This window comes from Salvelinus alpinus, chromosome 3 (genome assembly GCF_045679555.1).
Source record: "Salvelinus alpinus chromosome 3, SLU_Salpinus.1, whole genome shotgun sequence".
NCBI lineage: Eukaryota > Metazoa > Chordata > Actinopteri > Salmoniformes > Salmonidae > Salvelinus > Salvelinus alpinus.
Genome location: NC_092088.1, coordinates 58,383,555 through 58,400,941, shown reverse-complemented (window position 1 = coordinate 58,400,941; position 17,387 = coordinate 58,383,555). Strand labels below are relative to the sequence as shown.

The 17,387-nt window shown below is 45.6% G+C and overlaps 1 pseudogene; it reads left to right on the top strand.

Annotated features, from left to right (window-relative positions):
* Positions 1 to 1,242: 1,242 nt before the first annotated feature.
* LOC139569829 (putative ATP-dependent RNA helicase DHX57) lies at positions 1,243 to 14,380 on the top strand (annotated as a pseudogene).
* Positions 14,381 to 17,387: the final 3,007 nt, after the last annotated feature.

Genomic DNA, 17,387 nt, shown 5'->3' with positions numbered 1-17,387 from the left:
CACTCCTCTTAAGATAATTAGTTAGATATTAGCTCTTATCCTTTGAACTGTGGAATAAACCTCAATAATAAATGAATTTTTCTTTCTCTCATCACAGGCCCACCTCAGGCAGAGGAATGGGAGGGGGTGGCGGGGGCAACGGTGGTGCAGGCCGGGTTAGCAGAGTAGGAAGGGGCACTGGCAGAGATGATGGGCAAGCTGCCCATGCAGAAGATCTTCATTACCAACAAGAACCAGGAGCAGGTGAAGGAGCTGTTGAGAGAGCTGCAGACCTAGGACTATGACAACGAGCCTTATGAGTGAGTGTTCTCATAACATAGGAAGAGAGCCTGTATACTGGAGTGCCTTCAGAATACTGGGGTCTCTGTATAATATTGGAAGAATTGGAAAAGGTGTTGGTATTCAGAGATTGTTGTTTCCTTCTCTGCAGAGGTTTGTTTAGTTGCACTGGGATGTATCAGGTGTCACTCACCTTTTTGACTGGAACAGACTAATAACATCATAAAATCTTAACCCACCTGTTCTTTCTCAGTGAAGAAGCAGAGGAATATGATGAAGAGGAGGAGTATGACTAGCTGGATTACCAGGAGGAAGGGCAGTTCTGGAACCTAATGAGCCTGTGGAGAGCCCTGTCTATGATCCTGTTCTGCAGGTATCAGGTATCAGCAGGAGTCTCTGGCCCTCATCGCCATCTACGGCAACCGCTTCACCGAGCGTATTGCCAACAGCATGTGGACCATCACTCTGGACCCCGACCCCCTGCACTATCACCGGCGGCCCCCTTTCACTTTCGGGACATCTGCCGGCTGCAGGTTTGGAACCAAGTGCAAGTATAAGCACCAGATGCCCACCAAGGTGAACGCCTCGGGCCCCCAAGACCCAGTGCGAGCCAGCCAGCCTGAATTCAGCTCTACAAAGTATGAGCTGGAGGACCTTATATAGACAGGTGTGTGACTTTCCAACTCATGTCCAATCAATTGAATTTACCACAGGTGGACTCCAATCAAGTTGTAGAAACATCTCAAGGATGATCAATGGAAACAGGATGCACCTGAGCTCAATTTCGAAGTCTCATAGCAAAGGGTCTGAATACTTATGTAAATAAGGTATTTCTGGTATTTTATGTTTTTGTATATTAGCAAAAATGTCTAAAAACCTGTTTTCGCTTTGTCATTATGGGGTGTTGTATGTAGATTGCTGAGAATTTTTATCCATTTTAGAATAAGGCTGTAACGTAACAAAATGTGGAAAGAGTCAAGGGGTCTGAATACTTCCCGAAGGCATGAAGAGAAGACAGAGGGCCATCAGCAAGAGAACACCAAACTGTGTCGAGAGTTCAGGAGAAAACAGGTAGAGTAGAGAGTGTACATCATTCTGGGCTGTTACTACCAGGGTTTTTTCTAGATTAAAAAGGGTCTTAGGGCCTCCCGAGTGGCGCAGCGGTCTAAGGCACTACAGAGGCGTCACTACAGATCTGGGTTCGAACCCGGGCTGTGTCGCAGCAGGCCGCGACTGAGAGACATATGAGGCGACGCACAATTGGCCCAGCGTCATCTTGGTTAGTGTAGGGTTTGGCTGGCCGGGATGTCCTTGTCCCATCGCACTCTAGCGATTCCTGTGGCGGGCCGGGCGCATGCACGCTGATATGGTCGCCAGTTGGACGATGTTTCCTCCAACACATCGGTGTGGCTGGCTTCCGAGTTAAGCAAGCAGTGTGTCAAGAAGCAGTGCGGCTTGGCAGGGTCATGTTTTGGAAGACGCATGGCTCTCGACCTTCGCCTCTCCCGAGTCCGTATGGGAGTTGCAGCGATGGGACAAGACTGGAACTACCAACTGGGGAGAAAAAGGGGTAAAAAGTTTAGGTGGTGGGGGCATGGCAGGGCCAATTTTCTGCAATTATAATAATTTCTCCATGGAGCTGAGAGACGTTTTTGTCGTTTTAAAGCAAATGTCCTGCAATTCGACACATTTTCCCATGCAGCTGAGAGACTTAGTCGACCCGAAAAAACACTAAGGCCTGCACAAGGATTTCAATAGCAGAAAAATCCCTGACTACAGTACAAGAGAGAAATGTAAGCAGCCTGTCATGCTATTTAGCGCCATCTATTGGTGTTATGGGGGAATTGCGATTTATCAGTCCTGTCCAATACTAGTCATGCCTGTAAACCTTACAGCTAAAATCATAAGTGGTCATGTCCCTAGTGATGATATTGGAATCTCTGTTTGCTCCACCTAATCCCCTGTTACTGTTCCTCTCTCTGCCAGTCATCCAGGCATTTCAACTCCATGGTGCAGCAGAGACTCAAGCTGGCTGACTGGAATGAGAAGGACCTACTGATGTGAAATGATGGTATTAGATTTGTTGCATGCTGCAGTGTTCTATGTTTGATGTTAACTTGGTGTTAAGATCTGATGTCTTTGTGTTGGTCTTCTACAGGTGTGGTAAGACCACCCAGATCCCTTAGTTCATTCTGGATGCGTCTCTGAGTGGGCCGGCCGACCAGGTGGCTAACATCATCTGCACCCAGCCCTGCCATATCTTTGCCATCTCTGTGGCTGAGAGGGTGGCACAGTAGCAGTACAGAACACCTCGGTAACTCAGGGGCTACCAGATCCGTCTGGAGACCATCGGGGTCAGTGGAACTCAATGTTGTACACACGCTCACATGCATAATCTTGCATTCTAGTTAAAGCTGTTGTTGAACTTCAATTAAACTTGCACTCGCTCTCTTGCTCTCTCTCTCTCTCTCTCTCTCTCTCTCTCGCTCTCTCTCTCTCTCTCACTACATGTCCCCCCCTTCCTTCCTTCCTCCCTCTACCAGGCTGCTGTATTGCACCACAGGAATGCTGCTGAGGAGGCTGGGGGGGAGGCAGACCTCACAGGGATCTCTCATATCATAGTGGATGAGGTGCCCGAGCGCACAGAGGAGAGGTGAGATCACACATTGTGAGGACCTCTCCTTTATAAGTATGCATAAGCATCCCTTCGTAAGCCAACAGCATATAGACTCACTCACTATTGTGCCAGTTGTCTCATCCTGATTTTCTCTCTCTCTCTCTCTCTCTCTCTCTCTCTCTCTCTCTCTCTCTCTCTCTCTCTCTCTCTCCCCCCCCATCTCTCTCCCTCAGTGACTTCCTCCTGCTGGTGGTGAAGGATCTGATGGTCCAGAGCCCGAACTGAAGTTCATCCTGATGAGTGCCACCCTGAAAGCTGACCGCTTCTCCCTGTACTACACCAACTGCAACACCATCCACATACTGATGCACACTATCTACCCCAGCACACACCATCCACATCCTTCAAGCCTCTTGGTGTATTTAGGGCAAAGTGGATAACAGTGGATATAACAGTATTGTTAGACGAGTCAGCAGTTATGTCATGATGATCTCTGGTGTTTTCCAGGACACACTTTCCTCGTCTACCAGTTTTTCCTAGAAGATGCCATTGCCAAAACCTGGTAAATATCACACTCCCAACCCTGAAATATTGTACCATAAACCCAACAAGGTATTGTTTCTGTTCTTCAGGTGTATGTGACCTATACTCTCTCCTTTCCTCCCAGATACATAATTGAGGATGTCAGTCCGTTAATGCGCTCAGGAGGGGGGGACAAGTCCTCATCGGGCAGCGGGAGGGACAGAGGCGGGCCCAAAGACCCTGTGGACTAGCTGGGAGACAACATGTGGTCCATCAGGAACCTCCAAAAGAAAGACTTCATTAAAGACTCCAACCCTGACCAGCAGCTCAGCCTGCAGGAACTCACTATTCCAATACAAATCAAAGGTGAGGCTTTTGTTGATCTCCCTGTCCCCTCAGCTAAATACACCACACTATGTCAGCGTCTCAAATGGCACCCTATTCCCTGTAGTCCACTACTACTCTGAGAATGTTAATCAGGATGTTTTTGTTTGTTTAAAGACACCAAGATGTCTGTGCTGAAGACCAGCTCTGCCTGGATAAGATCTGGACCTGGTGCAGAGCGTGCTGGAGTATATGGTGGACGGGGACAATAGCTACCCTCCAGGTGAGAGAGCACTACAGACAGATGGAATGGCAGATGGATAGTCACACAGTGAACGTTTAGTTTCTTGATTTCCCTTTAGGTAACACTTTACATGAAGTTATGCTGTATCTGTGTATTTATACTGGAAATCTCCATTATGAACAATGTCTCCTTCCCTGTCCAGGTGCTGTGTTGGTGCTGCTGGGCCTGGCTGAGATTAAGATGCTCTATGAGCAGCTCCAGACCAACAGGATGTTCAACAACCGGAAGAGAGCCAAGTAGGGAAATACAGGGAGCACTGTACTGGATGAATTTGCAGGATTGCTAGAATTATGAGTTGTAGAGTTTTGCATAAATATGTGGTTGTGATGGGTTTAGTTTTTATACAGGTGTGTGTGTTCTGGTACAGATGTAGATGGGTTATGTTTGTTGTGAATATAGTTGTGTGTGTGTGTGTGTGTGTGTGTGTGTGTGTGTGTGTGTGTGTGTGTGTGTGTGTGTGTGTGTGTGTGTGTGTGTGTGTGTGTGTGTGTGTGTGTGTGTGTAGTAAAGTGCGTGTGATTGTGTGTCAGGTGTGTGATGTACCAGCTCTACTCGTCACTGTCTTTTTTTGTATTATTTTTTTTTGTATTTATTTATATAAGTATTTTTTTGTACATCTACTCCACAATTTCATGATATCCAATTAGTAGTTGGTCTTGTCCCATCGCTGCAATTCCTCTACGGACTCGGGAGAGGTGAAGGTCGAGAGCCATGCGTCCTCCGAAACACGACACTGCTAAGCCGCACTGCTTCTTGACACACTGCTCACTTAACCCAGAAACCAGCTGCACCAATGTGTCGGTGGAATGACCGTCCAGCTGGCGCCCGAAGTCAGTTTACAGACGCCCGGCCCGCCGCAAGGAGTCACTAGAGCTTGAGGGGACAAGGAAATCCCTGTCAGCCAAACCCTCCTCTAACCCGGACGACGCTGGGCCAATTGTGCGCTGCCTCATGGGTCTCCCGGTCACGGCCGGCTGTGACACAGCCTGGGATCGTACCCGGGTTTGTAGTGACGCTTAGTCCGCTGCACCACTCGGGAGGTCCAATCGTTCCTGTTTAACGAGGAGCAGCAGGTTGTGTTCAGCTGGTCACCAAGATCATCATCACCACCAATTTCGCAGAGACCTCCTTCACTATCAATGACATGGTCTATGTGGTCGACTCGGGCAAGATAAAGGAGAAAGGGTACTGTAACCTCTGACCTCTAAACCCTCGGATGTTCTGCAGACAGGGGCTGTGTTCCAATACTCTCAACTGGTTTCCATTAGATAAGTGCAAACTATGTTAATGTGTACAACTCATATATTTTCTATACTAACCTGTTATAAGGAGTGGACCAAATCATTGATAGCAGTGCATAATTGGCTGATTATAATACACACTGGGCTAGATGGCATGTGAGTGTTATTTTGCTGTCTTTCCCCTCAGTTACAACGCTTCTAAGAGCATGGAGGGCCTGGAGGAGTCGTGAGTGACCCATGCCAATGCCCTGCAGAGGAGGGGGTGAGCGGGCCATTTGGCCTCAGGGGTCTGCTTCCACTTCTTCACCATCCACTGCTACCAACACCAGCTGGCTGAACAGAGCTGCCAGAGATCCAGAGAGTCCCCTCGGAGCAGCTCTGCCTCAGGCAAGCAGACCATTACAGGATTCTCCCTACATCGGGAGTAAAATTTGCCTAATCTCGAAGGCTGAGATTCACTATGAAGGAATTTTATACACCATTGACACTGAAAATTCGACTGTTGCTCTCACCAAAGTCCGCTCCTTTTCTACTGAGGACCGCTCTACTGACCAATTCCAGTCTTCCAGTAAATAATTATCAACTTAAACAACTTAGTCAAAATCCTTTGCCAGCAGCATACCACCCTGCATCCCACTGCTGGCTTACTTCTGAAACTTAGCAGGGTTGGTCCTGGATGGGAGACCAGATGCTGCTGGAAGTGGTGTTGGAGGGCCAGTAGGAGGTACTCTTTCCTGTGGTCTAAATAAAAAAAATATCCCAATGCCCCAGGGCAATGATTGGGAACACTGCTCTGTGTAGGGTGCCGTCTTTCGGATGGGATGTTAAACGGGTATCGTGACTCTTTGTGGTCACCCATGCCAGTTATTGTAAGAGTAGGGGTGTTAACCCCGGTGTCCTGGCTAAATTCCCAATCTGGCCCTCATACCATCATGACCACCTAATCATCCCCAGCTTCCAATTGCTTCCTCCATCCTCTCCCCTGTTGTTGCTGTACATGAGAATGTGTTTTCAGTCAACTTACCTGGTTAAATAAGAGTTGAATAATTTCTAATGTCACCTAACTACAGCACTGTGCCTCTGGTGCTCTTAAGGGACCAATTAGTGTTATTTACTTTGAATCTTCCCTGGATTTTCAATGTAGATACTCATGACATGTTGTCACCAATGCAAACATATTTTCACTTTGAGATTTCCCAACACTGCCCCCTTTCTCCACCTCTCTCTATCCCCTCTTTCCTTCTCTCTCTCAGGATTAGGGTGCAGTGTTGGGTGTGTTTGTGGAGCGGCTGTTGGAGTCTGTTCTCTCGGAGGATGCCCCCAGCCATGGGCAGTCTGGACGTGGCCAAGCAACGTCTGCAAGACCTGGGGGCTCTGACGGCCGACGAGAAGCTCACCCCTCTGAACTACCACCTGGCCTGTCTGCCCATGGACGTCCACATTAGCAAACTCATGCTGTTTGGTGCCATCTTCCGCTGCCTGGACCCTGCCCTCACAGACGCTGCCAGCCTGGCCTTCCCCCTTCAAAAGGCACTTTTTACTACTGTTTGCCTGAGTTTACTAATGGCAGTCTATCAGAGCCTTGGGTTGAATTGGAATGAGTAGAAATGTGAACTTCCGTGAGGCTTTCCATTTTCACACAGACGGTCACAAGTTTCTCTCTCCTATTTTTTTCTCTTATTTTTTTCTCTTCTCCTGCAGTGTTTTCTTCCTGCTGCCAGGTGTCTCCTTGGGATAAGAGGGAGGAGGCCAATGAGAATAAGCTGAGTTACGCCCTGGCTAACAGTGACCATCTGGCCCTGCTGCAGGGATACAAAGTGCTGTACTTTACACACTGGACTGAACCTCTCTACTGTTTATCCCCTAACCATGTCACGAATATTAACACACACTAGCACTATAACAAATAGTTATACTGAAATACTGAAATGATACCTGAACCAGCTATGAAAAATTGCATTTGCCTTGAGACACAGATGCACATGTTCTGAGTGGCAATGCAAGATGTAGAACCAACTAAAACACCGGGTAGAATACAGATTATCTGCTGTGGACATGTGACTGTCTAATGTAATGTGTTGCTGTTGCACACGGCTGGTGTGGTGCAGCCAAGAACGTGAACTAGGCTTGGTTTCAGTACTGCTGAGAGAACTTCTTGCCTGGCAGGGCCTTACAGGTCAGATACTGTTCTGTGGCATCTATCCTGACAGGTGGCATTATTACAGTGTTGTATTGTACGGTACTTGCAAGAGTCTGAGATGTGCTTTGTGGTTTGCAGGAGATAACCAGTCTGAAGAGGCAGTTTACAGAGCTGCTGTCTGACATTGGCTTTGTCAAGGAGGGACTGAGGGCCAGAGTCATGGAGAGAATGGCTGCCAAATGGACTGAGGGTGTCCTGGAGGCTAGGGGCTGTGAGGTAGAACACACACACACATATATGTTTCAATCAGAATTATACAGTACCTAAGATAGAAATTAGTGATGGGACGTTGGGTTCTTTTTACTGACTTGGATCTTTTCAACTCGTTCAGTCAAACAAACAAATCTTTAGACTGTAATGCCCATAGCACGCAGGACACTACCAGCGAACAATGAATAATAAACAAAATTATTAGGATTCTTCAAGCCTCTCGTTCACCATAGGGGCTTATTGGAGCTGTCATTTGTGACTGAGACTTATAAAAGTGTGCTTCAAGCAATGTACATTTTTGATTGCTAGGCATACAAATAACATCATTTATACCTTTGAAACAAGGTCTAGTTGCTGCCACAACCGGACTAGATTGTGAACAACTCAATGGCAGAATGCCATTGCTTGACTTCTGCACAATATCGTTCGCAAACTGCAGCAGCCCCCAAGTTCAAGTTTTTTGAGCAGAGGCAGGCTGTGTATGTTTTGGTTCTGCAAAGCTGTGTTCATTGATAACATTCAATAATAAATTCATTGCATTTCGTTCTTGAACCATGCCATCAATTATCAAAACATGTATTGGTCTTCTCTATTCTGCCTGGAGCATGATCTATTTTCCTGCGTGAACATGTGAAATCAAATCCAATTTTATTTGTTACACATGCTTTTTATTTATTACACATGCTTCGTAAACAACAGTGAAATGCTTACTTACGGGTCCTTTTCCAATAATGCAGAGTTAAAGATAAAAAAATATAAATAGTAAAACGAGTAATAAATACACAGTGACTAACAATAACGAGTAAAATATGAAATGGCTTTATACAGGGAGTACCAGTACCGAGTTGATGTGCAGGGGTACGAGGTAGCTATGTACATATCAGTAGGGGTAAAGTGACTAGACAACTAAATAGATAATGGACTGAGCAGTAGCAGCAGCATGTGTGGAGCAGTAGCAGCAGCGTGTGTGGAGCAGTAGCAGCAGCGTGTGTGGAGCAGTAGCAGCAGCGTGTGTGGAGCAGTAGCAGCAGCGTGTGTGGAGCAGTAGCAGCAGCGTGTGTGGAGCAGTAGCAGCAGCGTGTGTGCAGCAGTAGCAGCAGCGTGTGTGGAGCAGTAGCAGCAGCGTGTGTGGAGCAGTAGCAGCAGCGTGTGTGGAGCAGTAGCAGCAGCGTGTGTGGAGCAGTAGCAGCAGCGGGTGTGGAGCAGTAGCAGCAGCAGCAGCGTGTGTGGAGCAGTAGCAGCAGCAGCAGCGTGTGTGGAGCAGTAGCAGCAGCAGCAGCGTGTGTGGAGCAGTAGCAGCAGCGTGTGTGGAGCAGTAGCAGCAGCGTGTGTGGAGCAGTAGCAGCAGCGTGTGTGGTGTCAGTACGCATATGTGCGCATGTTGTGTGTGTGTCTGTGTGTTGCGGTGTGTATGTGTGCATAGAATAGAGTCAGTGTAAGAGAGTTAGTTCATAAAAGGGTCAATGCAGGTAGTCCGGTTAGCCATTTGATTAGTAGTATTAGTAGTATTGTGGCTTGGGGGTAGAAGCTGTTCAGGGTCCTGTTAGTTCCAGACTTGGTGTACTGGTACCGCTTGCCGAGATAGACAGTTGGTGGTCTCCGGAGCCGCTGAGCCGGAGGAGCGCATATTAATCCTGCTGTAGGATTCATTGCAGCCAGCAGGTTAAATGAACAACTAAAATGAATGTGTCACTCAGAAAAAGGAATCGTGACTCGAGTCAGTAAAAAGTAGTTCAAAAAGAACGACTCGTTCGTGAGCTGCAAATTATTAATATAAATGCTGCATTGTCACATGAAATCTGTTCATAAATCATGCAAGTTAATCTCCACAGGCCAACCTCAACTCTGACAACATTGACAACATCAGGTTGCTCTGTGCTGCCCTTTATCCCAATGTAGTTCAGGTGAGCCTTTACCCATCCAGCATGATCAACAGCTCAGTACTTGTATAATGTACACTGAAAAAATATATAAACGCAACATGCAACAATTTCGAAGTTACAGTTCATAGGAAATCAGTCAATTGAAATAAATAAATGAGGCCCTAATCTATGCATTTCACATGACTGGGAATACAGATATGCACCTGTTGGTCACAGATACCTTTAAAAAAAAGTAGGGGCATGGATCAGAAAACCAGTCAGTATCTGGTGTGACCACCATTTGCCTCATGCAGCGCAACACATCTCCTTCGCATAGAGTTGATCAGGCTGTTGATTGTGGCCTGTGGAATGTTGTCCCACCCCTTTTCAATAGCTTTGCGAAGTTGCTAGATATTGGCGAGAACTGGAACAAGCTTTCGTATACGTCGATCCAGAGCATCCCGAACATGCTCAATGGGTGACGTGTCTGAGTATGCAGGCCATAGAAGAACTGGGACGTTTTCAGCTTCCAGGCATGGGCCATGGGGCACCCTGTTCACAACGTTGACATCAGCAAACCGCTTGCCCACACGACACCATACATGCTGTCGGCCATCTGCCCTGTACAGTTGAAACTGGGATTAATCTGTGAAGAGCACACTTCCCCAGTGTGCCAGGGGCCATCGAAGTAAAGCATTTGCCCACTGAAGTTGGTTACGACGCCGAACTGCAGTCAGGTTAAGACCCTGGTGAGGACGACGAGCATGCAGAGTAGCATCCCTGAGAGGGTTTCAGACAGTTTGTGCAAACCCACAGTTAAATCAGCTGTTCGGTGGCTGGTTTCAGACAAATTTGTGCAAACCCACAGTTAAATCAGCTGTTCGGGTGGCTGGTCTCAGACGATCCCGCAGGCGTGGTTTCACGTGGTCTGCAGTTGTGAGGCCGGTTGGATGTACTGCCACATTTTGACATTGGAGGCGGCTTATGGTAGAGAAATTAACATTAAATTAGCTAGCAACAGCTTAGGTGGACATTCCTACAGTCAGCATGCCAATTGCACAGCCCCTCAACTTGAGACATCTGTGGCATTGTGTTGTGTGACAAAAGTGCACATTTTAGTGTGGCCTTTTAATGTCCCCAGCACAAGGTGCACCTGTGTACTGATCATGCTGTTTAACCAGCTTCTTAATATGCCACACCTGTCAGGTGGATGGATTATCTTGGCAAAATAGAAATGTTCACTAACAGGGATGTAAACAAATTTGTGCGCAACATTTGAGAGAAATAAGCTTTTTGTGCGTCCTCACCAGGGTCTTAACCTGACTGCAGTTCGGCGTCGTAACCAATGGAACATTTCTGGGATCTTTTATTTCAGCTCATGAAACATGGGACCAACACTTTACATGTTGCGTTTTATATTTTTGCTCAGTATATGTACCTTAGCTAAGCCATTGTTTCCTGTGCTAGGTGAGGTCTCCTCGTGAGAAGTTCAAGCAGACCAGTAAAGGCGCGGTGAAGATGAAGACGAGCTGTGCTACATGACCAAGAATGAATACACCCCTCCTCCGTTAACTACAACTTCCGCACAGTGAGAATAAACTACAGAGACATAACCAATACTATTTTACAGTAACTAAAAAGTTCATACAAAACAACCACACAAGCTGTTTTTTTGTTTTGTTCTAGTTGTTTATTGGTCAAGTGGTGGTTTCCGGGGGCACTACGACAGCCCCTACATGGTGTACCATGAGAAGGAGAAGATGAGCCAAGGGTTCATCAGAGACTGCAGCATGGTGTCAGTGTACCCCCTGGTTCTGTTCAGAGGGGGACAGGTTAACGTGGAGCTGCAGAAGGGAGAGTTCGTCATCTCCCCAGAAAAAGTACCTTGTCTACAGCCGCTACATAAAATCAGTACTACTGCTCTGAGAAAAGGAGCACTATGTACAGCAGGTGTTTTACTTCCACCCAATGCCTGTGTAGGAGACATGTGACAGTGGCTCATAGCCAAGGAACGGAAATCATTCCAAGAAATGTACTACCGTGTTTCCATTTTCTTCAAAACTGTTTGCCAATGTCTTGAATCTCTTCAAGTTGTATATCAGAGATAGATATATCAGAGATAGATATAGCCTATTATTCAGTCGTGCAGATGAAAATGGACATTACGATTGTCTCTTGTGTTAACGTTTCAGAAAGAAATGAAAGGGGATCAGAATTTTTTGTTACTGGAAAGGTATGGAATCAACTGGGACATTCCACAAATAGTGTCTTTTATGTCCCTAGACATTGTGTATACATTTTGATCAAACATTCAATTTAGCAGTTAGATCACATACACCGATGCTTTAACTAAACTATGTTAAAATTTCCAATAGCAGTGTGCTTTCATTCAAATAAGATATTTCTTTTCTCTGAGAATGTTGGCATGTCCAACACCATGTACGTCCATCTTCTAGGAAGATTTTAATGCACTTAACCCCAAGATTTTCCTAAGTCTTCACCGTCATTGTAAAGCCCTAGTTATTTTGTTGCTTTGTATCTGGGAATTAAAGGGAGCAGAATTTCTTGTTGGCATAACTGGTAAGGATGTTAAGGGAGGATGTGGTTCCATCATTGGGGTGCCAGGATGGAGAAGAGCTTTGATTGGGCTGAGCGGGAGCTGCCCCCCAAGCAGGAGTGGGAGGACCAAGAGACCAGAGGTGGCAGAATGGAGTACTCGGGCCTCCCGAGTGGCGCAGTTGTCTAAGGCACTGTATCACAGTGCTAGCTGTGTCACTAGAGATCCTGGTTCGAGTCCAGGCTCTGTTGCAGGCGACCGGGAGACCAATGGGGCGGCGCACAATTGGCCCAGTGTTGTCTGGGTTAGGGGAGGGTTTGGCCGGCAGGGATGTTCTTGTCCCATCGTGCACTAGCGACTCCTGTGGCGGGCCGGGTGCAATGCATGCTGACACGGTCGCCAGGTGTACAGTGTTTCCTCCGACACATTGGTGTGGCTGGCTTCCGGGTTAAATGGGCATTGTGTCAAGAAGCAGTGCGGCTTGGCTGGGTTGTGTTTCAGAGGACGCACAGCTCTCAACCACCTCTCCCGAGTCCGTATGGGAGTTGCAGCGATGGGACAAGACTGTAACTACCAATTGGATACCACAAAATTGGGGACAAAAAGCGGTTACATTTTTTATATAAGAATGGAGTACTCGGGTTGGAGTGTTGGGTTTGAGCATAGCCTGGTAGGGAGGGGCAGTTCCTCTTGCTGCTCTGTAGGTAAGCACCATGGTCTTGTATTGGAAACAGAATGTGAAATTGATAGCCTACGGCAAAGAAATACCCAGGGGGTTGTTTTGTCATGAACACATCCTATCAACAGATGGAGCTATTGAACTAAACTCTGGGGTGGCTCTCATTTACCACTGACTGATACTAGTGCAGGTACTTGTTCGCAAGTGCAAGCATTTGCATTAAAATAATGATTATGACCAAAACATACAACTAAACCTTTTTTCCAAGGTAATGCAAAGTCACTTGAACATAGTTCAAAAACACAGCATCTGCTTTATACAAATGTTTGATAAAAGGTATTTTGGCTCAACATACCATATTATAAATGTGGGTATTACATATTTTACATTGTCTATTCACCCTTTTATGTGTCCGTTTCAAGAGATCTTTGTGCTGATTAATTAATGATCGATGCAGCAATATGCTTTCCTCTGACAGTCCATTCAAAACCGCACAGACTAGACTTCAACCTTTGTGTATTTTGATGAAGACATATTTTGATAATGGAACTGTTGGCAGTCCTGTATGTATGAATTTATTTGAAATAAGCTTGCTGCTATGTATCAAATACCAATATGAAAGAAACTAATATAGAGTGTGCTAAGTGCACACCAGATTCCTATGCGGTCTGTATTTTCTGAAGGGCACTCGCTTTTCTGTCACATAATTCCAGTGCCAGAACTTCTTAAGTGGTTTCTCTGAAACACTGATTCAGACACATTTTTCCCTGTTGGTACAGTGGCTTGCGAAAGTATTCACCCCCTTGGCATTTTTCCTATTTTGTTGCCTTAAAACCTGGAATTATAACCACAATTAGTTTTTTTGTGGGTTTGTATCATTTGATTTACACAACATGCCTACCACTTTGAAGAAGCTAAAGATGTTTTATTGTAAAACAAACAAGAAATAAGACAAAAAAAACTGAAAACTGGAGCGTGCATAACTATTCACCCCCCCAAAGTCAATACTTTGTAGAGCCACCTTTTGCAGCAATTACAGCTGCAAGTCTCTTGGGGTATGTCTCTATAAACTTTGCACATCTAGCCACTGGGATTTTTGCCCATTCTTCAAGGCAAAACTGCTCCAGCTCCTTCAAGTTAGATGGGTTCCGCTGGTGTACCGCAATCTAAGTCATACCACAGATTCTCAATTGGATTGAGGTCTGGGCTTTGACTAGGCCATTCTAAGACATTAAATGTTTCCCCTTAAACCACTTGAGTGTTGCTTTAGCAGTATGCTTAGGGTCATTGACCTGCTGAAAGGTGAACCTCCGTTCCCAGTCTCAAATCTCTGGAAGACTGAAACAGGTTTCCCTCAAGAATTTCCCTGTAATTAGCGCCATCCATTATTCCTTCAATTCTGACCAGTTTCCCAGTCCCTGCCGATTAAAAATACCCCCACAGCATGATGCTGCCAACACCATTCTTCACTGTGGGGATGGGGTTCTCTGGGTGATGAGAGGTGTTGGGTTTGCGCCAGACATAGCATTTTCCTTGATGGCAAAAAAGCTCCATTTTAGCCTCATCTGACCAGAGTACCTTCTTCCATATACAGTGGGGAGAACAAGTATTTGATACACTGCCGATTTTGCAGGTTTTCCTACTTACAAAGCATGTAGAGGTCTGTAATTTTTATCATAGGTACACTTCAACTGTGAGAGACGGAATCTAAAACAAAAATCCAGAAAATCACATTGTATGATTTTTAAGTAATTAATTTGCATTTTATTGCAAGACATAAGTATTTGATCACCTTCCAACCAGTAAGAATTCCGGCTCTCACAGACCTGTTAGTTTTTCTTTAAGAAGCCCTCCTGTTCTCCACTCATTACCTGTATTAACTGCACCTGTTTGAACTCGTTACCTGTATAAAAGACACCTGTCCACACACTCAATCAAACAGACTCCAACCTCTCCACAATGGCCAAGACCAGAGAGCTGTGTAAGGACATCAGGGATAAAATTGTAGACCTGCACAAGGCTGGGATGGGCTACAGGACAATAGGCAAGCAGCTTGGTGAGAAGGCAACAACTGTTGGCGCAATTATTAGAAAATGGAAGAAGTTCAAGATGACTGTCAATCATCCTCGGTCTGGGGCTCCATGCAAGATCTCACCTCGTGGGGCATCAATGATCATGAGGAAGGTGAGGGATCAGCCCAGAACTACACGGCAGGACCTGGTCAATGACCTGAAGAGAGCTGGGACCACAGTCTCAAAGAAAACCATTAGTAACACACTATGCCGTCATGGATTAAAATACTGCAGCGCACGCAAGGTCCCCCTGCTCAAGCCAGGGCATGTCCAGGCCCGTCTGAAGTTTGCCAATGACCATCTGGATGATCCAGAGGAAGAATGGGAGAAGGTCATGTGGTCTGATGAGAAAAAAATTGAGCTTTTTGGTCTAAACTCCACTCGACGTGTTTGGAGGAAGAAGAAGGATGAGTACAACCCCAAGAACACCATCCCAACCGTGAAGCATGGAGGTGGAAACATCATTCTTTGGGGATGCTTTTCTGCAAAGGGGACAGGACGACTGCACCGTATTGAGGGGAGGATGGATGGGGCCATGTATCGCGAGATCTTGGCCAACAACCTCCTTCCCTCAGTAAGAGCATTGAAGATGGGTCGTGGCTGGGTCTTCCAGCATGACAACGACCCGAAACACACAGCCAGGGAAACTAAGGAGTGGCTCCGTAAGAAGCATCTCAAGGTCCTGGAGTGGCCTAGCCAGTCTCCAGACCTGAACCCAATAGAAAATCTTTGGAGGGCGCTGAAAGTCCGTATTGCCCAGCGACAGCCCCGAAACCTGAAGGATCTGGAGAAGGTCTGTATGGAGGAGTGGGACAAAATCCCTGCTGCAGTGTGTGCAAACCTGGTCAAGAACTCCAGGAAACGTATGATCTCTGTAATTGCAAACAAAGGTTTCTGTACCAAATATTAAGTTCTGCTTTTCTGATGTATCAAATACTTATGTCATGCAATAAAATGCAAATTAATTACTTAAAAATCATACAATGTGATTTTCTGGATTTTTGTTTTAGATTCCGTCTCTCACAGTTGAAGTGTACCTATGATAAATATTACAGACCTCTACATGCTTTGTAAGTAGGAAAACCTGCAAAATCGGCAGTGTATCAAATACTTGTTCTCCCCACTGTATTTGGGGAGTATTCCACATGCCTTTTGGCGAACACCAAACATGTTTGCTTATTTTTTTCTTTAAGCAATGGATTTTTTCTGGCCACTCTTGCATAAAGCCCAGCTCGGTGCAGTGTACGGCTTAAAGTGGTCCTATGGACAGATACTCCAATCTCCGCTGTGGAGCTTTGCAGCTTGTTCAGGGTTATCTTTGGTCTCTTTGTTGCCTCACCGATTAATGCCCTCCTTGCATGGTCCGTGAGTTTTGGTGGGCGGCCCTCTCTTGGCAGGTTTGTTGTGGTGCCATATTCTTTCCATTTTTTAATAATGGATTTAATGGTGCTCTGTGGAATGTTCAAAGTTTCTGATATTTTTTTGTAACCCAACCCTGATCTGTACTTCTCCACAACTTTGTCTCTGACCTGTTTGAAGAGCTCCTTGGTCTTCATGGTGCCGCTTAGTGGTGTTGCAGACTCTGGGGCCTTTCAGAACAGGTGTAGATGTACTGAGATCATGTGACACTTAGATTGCACACAGGTGGACTTTATTTAACTAATTATGTGGCTTCTGAATGTAATTGGTTGCACCAGATCTTATTTAGGGGCTTCATAGCAAAGGGGGTGAATACATATGCACGCGACACTTTTCCGTTTTTTATTTTGTATAATTTTTTTGAAATAAGTTATTTTTTTCATTTCACGTTCATTTCACACCAATTTTGACTATTTTGTGTATGTCCATTATATGAAATCCAAATAAAAATCTATTTAAATTACAGGTTGTAATTCAACAAAATAGGAAAAACGCAGAGGGGGATGAATACTTTTGTAAGGCACTGTAGGTATAGCTGAATCACAACACATTAGTATTCTCCATCCATGTGATGTGAAAATTAAGGTGTCACTGTGCTCCTTTGATACACCATCCCTGCCAGTGAGTATTGAATTAGCAGGCTACATCATGGCAGGGGCTGCAGTTCAGACTGTGATTCAGCTGCTAGCTCAATTCTGGGAATGTTTGCTCTTTGATGGATCCCATACAGATATCTGTAGTTAGACACATTAGACAGAGACAGACACACACACTTTTTTTGATGGGATAATTGTGGTTATCAGCACAGTGTAGAAGAGTAAAGCATGGCATTTTACATAATTATAAATCAGCAATTAATTTCTCCATCTGTAAGTGGTCAGCCTAATGCTTCGTTCTGTCAGAGTTCAGATATAACCCTCCCTCTCGTTCTGTCAGAGTTCAGATATAACCCTCCCTCTCATTTTGTCCCTCTTTCCCCACCCCTCTCTCTCTCTCTCTCTCTCTGAAGGTTATTTTAGTCTTTGTCCATCTCAGGAGGCTGTTTGAGATGTTTGAGTGGTTTGCTACCTGATTCAAATAATGATTATCTTAATTGAACCA